Raw genomic sequence first — 14,007 nt, 5'->3', positions numbered from 1 at the left:
CCTCCTCCTGGTAGATGTCAGGAAAGAAGAAGCATATGCCAGGTGTGGCGGATCCAGCCATGGCTGAGCCAGCTGAGCACTAATCTGCCTTGCCGGGACACAAACCGGAAAAGCCCGGCCAAGGAAACTGTCCAGAAGTAGAAGCACCCCAAGAAGTTGACTGGCGCGCTAAGGAGCTGATGCCGAAACCCCGCTGGAAGCCAGTGGGAAGAGGACTAGCTCCACCCGACGCGGTGCACCACGGACAAGCCAAAGGGATGGTGCTGCTTCGGCCAAACTCGCTCTCCCAAGGAGCACCGCCAGGAGCTCTGAGGTACGCAGTGGCTTTGGGCAACTGGGAGGATGGCGATGAGGCAAAGCGAGACCCCAAAGTGGGGTGAGAGGAGCTGGACCCCAGGTGGAGTGGGAGGAGCCGGGCCCCAGGGCAGTGGGGTGGGGAGGGGAGCTGGGCCCCAGGGCGGTGGGGTGGGGTGGGGAGGGGAGCTGGGCCCCAGGACGGTGAGGTGAGGTGGGGGAGGGGAGCCATGCACCAGGCCGGTGGGGTGGGGTGGAGAGCTGGGCCTTAGGGCAGTGCAAAGACCAGGAACTACCAAGGTGGAGAGAATACACGTTGTTTTCTTGGTAGGGAGTGCAAGGAAAACATTCAGATTGGTGAGACCAGCCGGGACTCCCCATGTGAAAAGAAAGGTGAGAGACATTTAAAATACTTACTTGAACTGTATCAAGGAAGAGTACGAATTGAACAGACACTCAGTGAAATAGCTTGCACCATGCCTCGAGGTGAAGAGCCCTTGTTGAGAAAGATATACCAGTGTGGTGGGGTCAGAAACAAGCCACTGTTCTCTTGTTCGGGCAAAGACCCTAAGTGAACACTGGTTGAGTTTGTTTTTCTGTTGCAGTGGTAGGGAAAGAACTCTGGTTAGAATAGGTTTCTGGACAGTGGACCTTTTTTATTTTGTGGAAGACATCCTGACAAGCACCCTTTTGATGTTTTTCCTTTGTAGAATGGGGCAAAGATTTGTAATAGAGAAAGCTTAGGTTTGCGTGTTCCCCTGGCTCTCTGGCGGATCTGAAAGAAAGTAGGGTAGGTTAGGGTGCGTTAGTAGGTAACGTTTGGAGAAAGAGCAAGGGAGCTGTTGTGCTGTTGGCCGATTCAGTTCGGTTAACACGTTCGCTCAGCTTTTTGGTGTGGTATCCAGTCGGAGCCTGTCGTGTGCTGTTGTGTAAGGCTGTGTGGGGTGAGTTTGTTGTTGCGGTGTGACTTGGAATAATACTTTCTAGTATTCAAAATACGAGGCAGCCAGTAATGTCACAATACTGATATTTGAAATAATGAGGATCACGTTGTAGGATTTTCATAATATTTAAGTGTCCCATTTACAATTTAACTCTAGGCTAAAGAGCCACAATTTGCTTGGGTAAACAAAATGGTTTAGTTGCTCGTTCACTTTTTTGTATTGTTGCTCTTAATATTCAGAGGTAGGCTGCATAGTCCGATTGCATTCCTGTGTATTAAAACCTGTTTATGCATTGCTTTTGTACTGAAAACCTTGCTAGACAATGGTTTGCATTGCACTTAAAGTGGATATATAGCAGTGTATGTTAAATCAGACTATTGTGAAGGACCTATGTACAGATACTATTTCTGCAAGCATTCATTCAAAAAGAAGTTTTTTTTTTAAAAGCAGTTTCAGGTTCACTGGAGTGCCTTAATCATCCCTGTTTCCCTGCCGTTCCTTGCACTGGCACATTGTCTGCCCCTGCCTGTTGCGTCTTACTGTGTTGTAATAAATGCCCTTGTGCCTAATGAATGGTTGCCTACTATAATACCGTATTTGGTTTGGCTATATGCCTAACGCACCCACGCAACTAACTGTCTATCCCTTCAATTTAGTAATTTTATATTCAAATCTTTCAAAGTTTACAGTTAAAATTCTTGATCAAAAACAATCTTGGCAGGCAGATTTGATTTCTTCTACGTATGCTCCAATCCCTGCAGCAGAGCAAGTTGTGATGTTTAAAACAAATTCGAACGGTACCTTTTTTTATTTGAAAATATCCAGTTGCTACATCACCTTGGAGTTAATTTACTAGCTGGGCTCCATTTTGTTTATAAATCCCCACACGGTCTGCCACCCCCAAAGGTGTTTTGATTTTATAGTGTACACTGTGTATTGCTTGGGTGTTTTGGAAAAATAAACCGCAACTTGGCTTTGTTCAGGCCTGCATTAAACCTTTATTTGTTTGCTTCCTAAGCGCTTCTTCAGCAAGTAGATTCTGTTTCAAAAGCGCCCACAGGGCGGGGACATGGGAAAGAGACGCATTAAACAGACCTTCCAGGATTTTGCGGCATGAAATGGCAAATTTTGCGGCACAAACCTTTATTTATTGCGGCATTTTTGCGGGACATTTTGTATTAACTGGAGGGTGTAAGATTGCCACATTGCAGGAAATAGACAGAGTGCAAGGCTAGAAGAGAGCCAGGGTATCATTATTATGTGTCTTTTGTATTAATTTAATAGGAAGAGTCCCAGATGTCTCTGGCTTGGCAGAACAGTGTTTGATTTGGCTACATTTCTGGTTTAATGTTCATGCCTATTTAATAGTATTAACTAAATTGATCATTATCAATTGTAATGCTGAAAATATTCCCCTTCTATGTTCTCCAATCCCCCAAACACCCACACACATCTCACCAACTCTCCATCACAACTTACATTCCTTGACACCTCACTCTGTCATACAAATACTCACGTGCTATGTCACACTGTCAAGTCACAATCTGCACTGCCCAGCCCCTGCCACACTCCAAATCATACTCCCAACTCACACCTTACACTCTACAATTCCTCCCTCAATATACAGTCCTTCATTCTTTTGTGCTGCTTCTGCATCTTGCATCTTTTCTCCCATTCTATCACATTCTTCCCTCATCCTTTTTCCCAATCTGCAGCTCACTGCCTCTTTCTGGCCAACCGCTTCCTCTACTTTCTGTACCTCTGCTCGCTCTCAGATTTCTGGCCCACCGCATCACTGCTTCCTCTGCTCTCTTGTGCAGCACTTCCTCCTCTGACCCACTGCTCTTCCTCTGCTTTCTTGCCCATCACTTCACATCTCACCCATCACTCTCCCTCTCTCTCATAGTGTAACCATTTTTTAAAAAACATTTTTTAAATGTAGATTTTGACCCAGTTCCTCAAATGATGGGGCATTTAAAAAAAGAACGGAGGATATGCTATTTTTAGACAACCCATTTTTGGAAATGAGCAGGTCACCTTATTCTCAAAGGTGACCGGCGCATTTCCACAGGCTTGAGCTGTAGAGCAAATTGTGCGCTGGCAGCTGCCTTGAATGGTGTTCTGGGTTGTTTGACCGAAGTGTAATTATTTGCGGCGGAATTGACCGTAGTCAATTTTGCTGCAAATTGATTTGCACTTCAGCCAAACAACCCAAAATGTACCTTTCACCACCACCCGACCCCCTACTTAACTGCTTGGTCGCTGCCGCTTCCCCTGCAACCCTGCGGTGCCAGATCCGTCCCTCTAACGCGGGTCGGATCCGACTCTGCAGGGTCCTTTTTTCGTTATTTTCTTTTTTTTTCTGTCCCCGCCTCCAATTGTGAGGAAAAAGGGGAAAACACTTCTGCAACCACCCTAGACCAAAAATACTAAACAAGGGGAGCGGGTGACACCCCCGCAACACATGTACAGTATTTATAAAAATCGATCGAATAGTACTGGACGTAATTGGTCAAATTGTAACATTCGATAGATTTTTGTCATCAAAATGGGCAGTACTTTGAATAGAATCGCTCTCCCGACAGTGTTCTGCAAGATCCCAGCGCCTTTCACAGGGACAGGCACTCTAGGTGCCTGCCGCTGTAAAATGTGACCCAAAAAATGCATTTTTATCCTGTTTGAGGAACAGAAATGCAAACGACTCAGCAGCGGTTCATACCTTAAAAGAAATGCATGACAGGGTCAGGAAAGACCCTGTCATGCAGTGGCAGCCCCACATCCCGTGCGCGTAGGGTTGCCTACAATTTCTGCACATTTAAAAGTGCATCTTGCTTGGAAATGAGGGATGTGCTTTTAAATTGACAGGAATAAGCTGGAAGGTCTGATTAAAATACATAGAAATTAAATACAGTGGAAGGAAGAAAGGACAAATCTACTATGCCTTGTGAGTATTCAGAATGTGCAAGCGCAGAAGGGAGGGGGGCAGTGGGGTAGGTGCTGGGTTGGCGGTGCTCGTCGGTGAGCAACAGATGAAGTGCATGGTAAGGAAAGTGTGCCGAGGCAAGTGCTGAGGATAGATGGAAGCTGGGGCCGATTGAGTGTGAGAGATCGGGGCCCGAGGATGCATAAGGGCCTGGTACCCAATCAAAGCAACTGTGAGATTAGCAGAGGAGAGAAGGAGGAGGTAAAGAGGATGGTCCTGAGGAGCTCACAGAATTTAAGGAAGTCCTGCTCAAGACGCAGAGGGAGGGGGAGGATGAGAACTACCTCCTGCCGTCTGTTTAGCGAAAAGCTTTCCACACAAAGAGTTGGCGCCAGAGGAACGCAGAGGTCTAGAGGGAGAATATTTAGTAAGAGAGAGTTGTAGATAGTGTGGTCCCAGACCCCAGAAAGCCTTTGGATGATAGAGGGATTTAAATGTAATCCGTGAAGCAACCAGGAGCCAGTGAAGACTTTTTAGGGCAGGAGAGGTGCGGTCCCTGGGCTTGAGGCCAAGGGCAAGTCTTGCTGCCCTATGTTGGATTAGCTGGAGGGATCGCAGAGTGGAAGAAGGTAGATTCAGGAGGAGGCTATTGCAACAGTCAAGCCTGGAGAGAACCATGGCTTGGGTAACATTGAGCTTCTGGGGGGAAAGTGAGAAATGGTAGAATTCCTTTGAGAAGGATGAGCTGAAAATAGGACTCCTTGGCAATGTCCTGAGTGTGAGGGAGGAAGGAGAGAGAGGAGTCGAAGAAGACTCCAAGGTTTTTGGCTTCAGAAGGAGCAAGGGCAGAGCCCATGAAGGAAGGCCAGAGTGAAGGGAAATGGCGGGAGCAGGGGTACCATTGGGAAACATCTTTTATATAACAGTATAAAAACATCTTGCAAGGATTCCAAGATGGCCACCGACACTAGATAAATGTGTGGGCAGCAGCTCCAATGGCCCAGAGCTTATTCACGGTTTCCACCACCCCCTGAATCGTGAGAAGCCCCTACCAGGAAACATACAGTGAGCAGAGGTCCCATGGGCTGCCTGGCGCGCTGAAGAAAGGTGGGCGAGAGAGCAGCCTGGCAAGTCTGGGGAACCGTAAACTTGCAGCGGAGGCACTTCTTCGGCCCCAATAAGGAGGAGGTGGTGGCACCCGGGACCAGGAGGGAGGATGGGCAGCCCATTGCCAGCACGCAAGGTACCAGAAAAAAAAAGGGCATGGAGCGGTGAAGGTGCCGCGCCAGATCCGGGGAGCTGGCAGGGTCTAGAGGTGAACCAGGGAAGCTAATGTTCCTCGGGCTGCAACATGGTGCATAGGGGCGCCCGGCCACGACTCAGAATGAAGGATGCAACAGGCTTGGCCCGATCCGCAGTTCATTAGTTGGCAGGCTGGGGAGGCGAGAGGTAGAGGCACTCGATCGGAGCGGCCAGCATAGGAAGGAAGGCGTCCCCAACGCTCGCAGGAGGGCGCAGGACGGTGAGTGCCCCGTGGGGAAGAGCAGTGAAGGCAGCCCGGCAGCCTCACAGGCAAGGGCCCGAGGATGGCGAGGCCTGCGCTAGCGGTGAAGAAGACCCATGCAAGGATGTTACGTGGGAGAGGACCCGGCTGGGGGGGGGGGCCCAGGTTGAGAAGCTGGGCAGAGCCGTTGGGCAGCCCATATCACGTTGGCAGGAGACCTGGCCCGGGGGGCCCCCAGGTGAACTGAACCACAAGCAGCCCTGGGTGGCAGGGGGAGGAAGGGAGCAGAAACTCTGGCAGCGAACCAAGCCAGCCCTAGAAGAAAGGTTGGTTGCAAGCCCAAGGGCCCTCCTCAGAGCACCCCCTGTGTCATCAAGGTTCGACTCGGGGGGGCGAGGGGCTTGAATTTGACCCAGAGCCCTGACCGAACTCGATAACCCCAGACAAATGGGGAGGGGGCCTTCAGTCGAAAGGACGGAAGCTGGCAGAGTCATCCTGCAAATACGGGGGGCCGTCCTTGACAGCAGCTACAAGGCCCTGGGGAAGGAGCGGAGAGCGAATAGGCGGCAGCCCAGGGGCACTTGAGGAGGGAGGAAGAGCAAACCGGAGGAGTATGGAGGCGGCTCTGGCCACAGCTGTCTCTGGAAGGGACAACCCGGGAGTACACATGCAGGAAAGGCACGCGCATGGTCACCCACAGGGCAAAGGTCCACAGGTGGACACACAAGACACAGCAGGCATTGCAGGAAGGAGCAGGGGTCACCTGCCCAACAAAATATCAAGAAAGAAGGGACAAGGAGGCCCGGCACGAAAGCACTGACCATTTGGGGGAGTCCAGAAGGAAGACGAAAGGCAGGGGGCTTGAAACGGATGTTTAAATCATCCAAAGTGAAGGTCCCTAAACAGCAGAGGACATGCCGGGCACCATCCCTACCATGTGGGGCCCAGCAGAAGGGTGAGGACCTGGTAAAGGGCCCCAAGAAGCACTAGATCAAGGGGCCTTACGGGATGTAGCCCCCGGGACCCATATCAAGACAGGACCTCCCTAACCACATGATGTCCCTCCAAACGACATTAACCAAAGCATTCCAGGAACAATTTCAGTTAATGAGAGTGGACCTTAACATAGCTCTAACAGAAATAAGACAGGAGGTTGGCCAACTCGGGGAAAGACGGACCTCCTGGAAAAAGGGCTTCAAGAAATGGATAAAGACATGACTCTGCAGGGGGAAGCACTAGAACTCCAGGTAGCCACACAGAACCTCCTGGAATTGCAGATGGAGGACATGGAGAACCACTGGAGAACCACTAGAGAACCACTAGAGAAGAATCAATATAAGAATCAAAAACCTCCCTGAGGATGTATCAGACAGAGATTTAAAAGGAGAAACTTAGAGAATCTTTGCTGCCCTCCTGGGAGGCACGACCCTGGAGAATATCGAATTGGACAGAATCCACCGCACAGGCAGGCTTGTGCCCCAATCGCAGGTCAAGAGATGTGTTGGTGGTATTTTGAAGATATGCGCAGAAGGAAAGAGGTCGTGCGAGCAGCCAGGGCACAGGAGCTGGTCACATACAAATGCACCACATTCACCCTCTTCCAGGACCAGGCCAGGCAGGAAGCATGCTGCTCAAAGGAAGGCAGATGGGCCTAGTGGTAAGAGAACTGGCCAGCAAAGGAATCACTACAAATTGACTTTCCCCTTCTGTCTGATATTCGAATGGAAAGGGGCCCAAAAATGCATTACATCAGTGCAGGAGGGAGAAGACCTCCTGCAATTGGACATGACACAGGGCCCTCATGAGGGCCACCTTACCCAGACGGAGAATCGGTCGAGACCCCAAATATGGGAATGTACAACAGTGGGAGAACGACACAGGCGAAGAACTGCCCTATGGGTCCCACTGCCCAAACAGGGTGGAGAAACACAGGTGGGTGGGGGAGGGAGAGGAAGAAAGTTGGGGAATAGCGATTGAAGAGGATTGGTATTCTGATCAAATAAACAGGGGTTGGTGGACAAGGAAGGCTTGGAAAGGGCAATTGGAGCGCCGGAGGACGTTCCATCTTGGTTTCAGTTAGGGCGGTAGTGCCCGTGGGGAAGAGGAAGGGGATAGGGGGAAAGGAAGGGTGGAGGGGGCAACATCCCTGAGTTAGGGTGGGGGATGGCTGTAGGGACGAAGTGGGCGGACGCAGGGCAGTGGGGGGCGGGGAGAGTGGGGGAGGGGGCAGGGGCAACAATGAAATTCCGAATTGGAGTGCACAGAGGGGGCGGTGAGAGGGGAAAGGGTGGAGTAGGGGAGGAGATGGGAGCAGGGAGTAGCACTGGGAGTCATGAGGGGAGGACCTACCCGGAGGGTAACCATTCATGTTGTCCACTCATAATGTGAGGGGGCTCAACTCCCATCTCCAAAGGGAAAAACTGAGACTCTTCACTAAGAAATACTCCCCAGACGTGTTAGCGATCCAGGAGACCCACCTTCAGAAGGAAGACCAGGCTCAATTAAGGTTGAGGGGCTACTCGACTGTGTCAGGCATCAAACCCAACTATGAAAAGCGGACTGGCACTAGCCATAAGGGATTGGGTAGACTTTAGGATCAAAGCTTCCTGGGCGGATAAAAGGGGGAAGATATATAATCGTGCTGGGGGAATAAGTGGGGGTGACATACACACTGGTGTCCATCTATGCCCCAAATGTCGGGCAAGAGGGGTTTTTGAGGGACGTGTTGGAGGTTCTAGACAGATTTGCCCAAGGGAACATGATACTGATGGGCGATTTCAATGTAGCATGGTCCAGGGAACTCGATAGAAGTAAGGGGGTAAGTGGGAGTACCTGTAGGGGGTGGTGGCATCGGGTCCGTTGAAAGACAGGTTTGAGGCCCTTGGGCTGCGGGATGTATGGAGGGGGGTGGAGGGGGAACAGTGAGGGATTCACTTTTTTCCAACGTACGTATGACTCCATCTTGCATCGACTACATATGGGTGTCGGCCCCCTTTATTGGTTGTAGTCTCAGGTATCGAGGTGGTCCCACTGGGGATTGCATACCACGCAGTGGTCACAATGGACTTGCAGCTATCCGGGCAAAATCCTGGGATATGGGGATGGAAGGTACCGGGAGAACTTGTGTGGGACTCAGTAATTAGGGAAGAGCTGGAAGGGAAGATCAGAGTTTTTCCGCCATCAACAAAGCCTCAGACACGGGGAAAGCATCCAGTGGGATGTATTCAAAGCCACGACCAGAGGGGTGTTTATCGCCCTGAAAAGCACAAAGGGATAGACAATTGAGAGCCCTCGAAGCCCAATTAGAAGCCGAAGTGGAGGCATATGAAGCAAATAGAACAGATGACCAAGGGTCCCACCACACTCGCACAGAAAAGATTCAGGAGTGCTTTGTCAACTACGATAAGGAGCTATACAGGTCCCAGAACCCATCCGAGGGGTCCAGGCGGACATTCTGGGAAGGACCCTTCTCCCAAAAATAGGGGAGGATGAAAATAAGCACCTAGGGCAGGACATCGGAGGATGAGATCCGGAGGGTGATAAAGGACCTCCCTCCCAACAAGATGCCAGGGCCCTATGGCTTTACAGCCAAATACTACAAGACATTTATGGGAGTACTGTTCCTACCAATGACTGCCCTCTTTAACCATTTCCTGGAAATGAGGCAGAATCTTGGCGTCCATGGAGGAGGTGAAGATCATTCTCCTCCCCAAAGCCAATAAAGACCACAAGAAATGCACATCATGCAAGCCAATTGCGTTGATGAATGTCGAGGCAAAAATCTACAGATTAATTCTGGCCAACAGATTAGGAGGGAGTACTGCCAACATTGATCCACCTGGATCAATCCAGCTTTGTACAGGGGAGGCAGACATTTGATAGCACACCTAGTGTAAAAGATGAATAAACTTTCGGTCCCTGCAGTCTTATTATCCCTTAACGCAGAGAAGGTCTTTGACCGAGTGAAATGGCCCTTTCTATTTTGGGTGAAGGAAAGGATGGGGTTGGGGCGGGGGGAAGCTTCCTGCGAATGGACCCGGCAAACTACAACTCCCCCTCAGCGCGTCTCCTGATCAACGGGTTAATGACCAGCCATTTTCAATTGAGTTGGGGGACCAGGCAGGGATGGCCCCTGTTGCCCCTGCCGTATGCAATATACTTAGTACCATTGGTGGAATTACTTGGGGAATCATCTGAAGTGTATGGGATACTGTTCAGTGCAATACAGCACAAGGTAGCAACTTTTATCGATGACATGCTCCTATCTCTGGCGCACGTTAGGGAATCGCTGAGGGCAAGCAGGGACATCTTAGCAGATTTTGGGAAGTCCTCGGGCCTCAAGATAAACATAATCAAATCAGAGCTGTTGAACCTCACAGTAAGGGGCAGGGAAACGGAGGGGCTAAAGGCAGAATCACCATTTAAATGGAGCCCTGGGGGAATATGATATCTAGGAATTAAGATCACTTCATTTAGCAGGCTGGTACGGAGCCAACTACCCATCCTGGCAACCATTAAGGCGGATCTCTTAAAATGGAAGGCGCTGGATGGGCAGAATAGTGGCGGTGAAGGTGACCCTCCCTAGACTCCTCTACCCATTTCAGGCACTCCCGGTGCCAATCCCGAACAAATTCTTTTGTGAGCTCAGGAAAGCAACAGACTTCATATGGGATGGCAAGAGAGCTAGGTTCAGTCGGGCATTACGGCCGTCCCCGAGGGCGGAAGGAGAGATGGCACTACCGAATTTCAGACTGTACTATGAGGCGTCCCAACTGTGAGAATGGTTCTCCGGAGGGGGTTTGAGGGGGGTTGACAGTGGGTGAGAATGTATCGGGCAGTGGTGAAGAATGAACTGGAGGCAGCGCTGTGGCTGCCGCGACAGCACAGGCCAAATCATATGTACATGAGCACTATTACTAAACTAGTAGCAGACAGATCTATGTGATCACGGCTCTGCCCGCAACTGCGGCGTCGAAAATGCTGACGGCAGTTTCGGCACGGCGTAGTGATCATGTGGATCACTGTGCTCACTTCCCCTGGCCTGCATTACCCCTCCCAACCCCCCCCACCCCAGGTACCTTTAGGGTGGCACACTTCTGCGTGTGCCGCCCGCACTCTGTGATCCCTGTGGTGTCGGCTTCTCCCACTAACGTGGGTTGGAGCTGACGCCACAGGGTGCTTTTTTTTCCTTTTCGTTTCTTGTGTCCCCCGCAACTCGCGACTCCCATTATTGTGCCCAGGAAGAGCAGGGGACAGCCCCGCTCTGCTTGGGTGCAGTAAATGTCACCCTCATTTTGTGCGCCTCCAAAGTCGCAGTGACTGCGGGGGCGCACAAATGAGAGCAATATTTTTGTACGATACCGTAGCAGACACATGGAATAGACTAGCAGGGAAATATGAAATTACGACATTTCCGTCCCCATTCACTCCCATATTCAACAACCCAGACTTCACTCCTGGGACAGAGACGGGAGCCTTCAATGGCAGGGGGGGCGGGGTGCAAAAAATGACATGTTTCAGGGAACGGATATTAGGCCATTCACGAGTGTAAAAAGTGCTTCGGTGGGTGAAATAGAAAGGCACAGGTACTTCAGCTGCAGCATTGGCTCCTAGACCCAACTGTTAAAGCAGTGGCAAGCGTTGACCTTACCCTATTTGAAAACTTCCTAGTGACCCAGGACGGCTTCAAGGAGCTTATCTCTAGTTTGTACAAAACCTTGGACAAGGCTACCCCCCGAGCGGCATGGCATTACATGGCACGGTGGCAGGGAACCCTGGGGAGAGATCTCTCAAGGGAAGAGTGGGAGGAATTATGGAAAAGGATACCCAAGGTAGTTAAGGCAACTCAGCTACAGAAATGCTGGTACAAATTGCTATACAGGTGGCACTATACACCGACACAACTCCACAAGATATATCCTGGGACCTCACAGAATCCTGGAGGAGGTACGGTGGGGAGGGCACATGGTCACACATATGGTGGAGATGCCCGAAACTGGACCAGAGGGAGGTACAGGAGGCCCAGGCCTTTGGGGACAAGGAAACAGTACCACCAGAGGAAGTCCTACTAGGGTTGGATGTAGGCACAGAGGCAGGGGAGAGGTGGGGCTGCAGAAAGGCAAGGATGATAACTTTTTTTTATTTTTTAGTTTATTTGTTTTAGTTGCATAGCAACTTTTCAAATATTTTATCACCATTTATACAACAATTACACAATTCATACAACACAAGTTTTCCTAAAACAAATATACAAATAACAAATGAATCCAAATTGCATAACAAATATAAAAAAACACGATAAAAACGTATTCCCCCTAACAATTTAAACTATTCCCGCTCCATTAGGCCAAAGGAATATTCGGGTCCAACCAATCCTCTTAACATAAAATTCACTCAAACCTCCTAAGATGGAACCAACATCCTATCTCACAGCAGACTTTATGACTTGTGAGTCTAAGGAAGCATTATGTCAATTTGACTCCCTGTGGCTTCAACTTTCGGGAGAATCACTCTAAAGAATTATATCACTGCAATTTGGACACGTTCTCTTGAAGATGAATATATTATTTGCAATCTACTCTCACTTGAGGTATGAATGTGAAAAGTGAGAATTTTAAGGAAGCATCTATTCCGGACCTCCCTTAAAGCCGGGCAGTCAATTAAAAGATGCTGACGGGTTTCCTTTTGTGAAGTATCTAAGCAATATCTACAGTAGTTATGTGCTGCAGTTATGACTTTATGCCGGGCCAATACCTCACGCGTGCCCCACAGATTAAGTCTGAACCTTAGAAATTCAGCCCTAGTCTCGGGTGATGGACATTTTACCAGGTACGACGCCATTCTCCCATAAGGTTTTATGCCAAAAGACCAGATATCAAAGTCTTTATAAAGGTTGCAAGTAGCAAGCGTCTCAGCCCAGTCTACGTAATATATCTTTCTTTTAGCCCGGTCCGGATTCAGCAGTAACAATTCAAGTGATACCTCCGCCTTGGCCAGACAATTTAACACAAAATTGAGCCATTCTCTCGCAAATTTAATTCTTAATTTCAGCAGGGCAGAGGCTAACACTTCTAAGATGGTACTCGTGTTGACCCCCAATAAGCATTTTCGCAATAACGCACATTGTCTCCAACTTGCCTGGGCGTAGAGGGACAACAGGCCCAACGCGTACCTAATCAGTGCAATCGGAACTGCCTTTGGTACTGATAGTCTCTTTCCAATATTTGGATTCAAGAGCGTTCTATGGGTGAGATTTATTTAGTACCATTCCTTCCACCCCATACAACAAGATCGGGGACACTTGCATCTTATAAAAGTCAAGTGCATGTTTTAACGTCAATTTCCCATACTTTTAAATTATTATTCTAGTCTGTGAGATCAGCTGCGATAACTTCCGCAGAGACCTTGCACAATCGTCACCCTTACGTTGACTATGCATGATTAGGGTTCCCAGATATTTATACTCTGAGACTTTTTCCAACGTTATGTCTTGGATTGACCATTTGTGATTGACTTGAAACCTCTTACTAGTTATCGAAGGTTTACATGTTAATACCTGGGATTTACTCACATTAATACTCAGGCTGTTTTTGCAGGCATAGTTCCCCAACTTCTCCAACATGCGTTGTAGCCCCTGAGGTGTTTGTGACAGTAGCACCAAATCATCCGCATACAACATATACGGATTTGGTGATGTTAACTCTGGCTGCCATGCTGCTAATTCGTCAGAGGTGGAAGGGCGAAGTCGTCTCCACAATCCAAGACTTGTACAGGAAGGTTTGGGACTCTTTGGCACTGGAATGGGCAACATATGCAATGAACAATTATTCTACTGCATTTCTCTAGAGACTAGGGGGAGGTTCTAACCCTTTTAAATGAGGATTTCAGAGGACAATGGTGCCCCCAACGTCCTAAATTATTGGACCTATGCTGAAAGGGTTAAGCGATCTTTGGGCCCCGATCGGATATGCGCCCATACAGCCCACGGAGGAGGGGAGAGGGGTGTTATGTTTGAATTGTATACGTTTGTTGAAAACCAATAAAAAGACGTTTTAAAAAAAAAACAATCTTGCTGTAATATGTGGGGTTCATTAGTACTACTTTTGTTTCATTTATGTGCTAATTATTGTTCAAAGCTTTGCCCGTCTGAAGTTTTGTAACACGTCATATGTCAACTGAAAGAAGCATTTCTGTTCTACGGGACCTAATTTTCGATTTCGTTTCTTGGCAGATACCTGGTTTGTCCTTGGAACTCGTTGGGTTATCAAAACAATTGCAGCAAGAAATGTAAGCAATTCTTTCTTCTTGCAAAATGAGATTGGAGCTTTGAGTTTTAGGCGATT

General features: G+C 49.0%; 1 protein-coding gene across 1 annotated transcript in view; it reads left to right on the top strand.

Annotated features, from left to right (window-relative positions):
* Positions 1-14,007, top strand: part of LOC138528394 (zinc finger protein 182-like) — a 387,214-nt gene that overhangs the window by 231,979 nt on the left and 141,228 nt on the right. Inside the window, exon 2 of the mRNA XM_069639992.1 lies at positions 13,896-13,951. The gene's annotated coding sequence lies outside the window, so the exon portion shown is untranslated. The remainder of the gene's footprint in view (positions 1-13,895; positions 13,952-14,007) is intronic.

This window comes from Ambystoma mexicanum, chromosome 1q, assembly GCF_040938575.1.
Source record: "Ambystoma mexicanum isolate Mex_15411 chromosome 1q, UKY_AmexF1_1, whole genome shotgun sequence".
Lineage (NCBI taxonomy): Eukaryota > Metazoa > Chordata > Amphibia > Caudata > Ambystomatidae > Ambystoma > Ambystoma mexicanum.
This window is presented reverse-complemented; position numbering and strand designations above follow the sequence as displayed.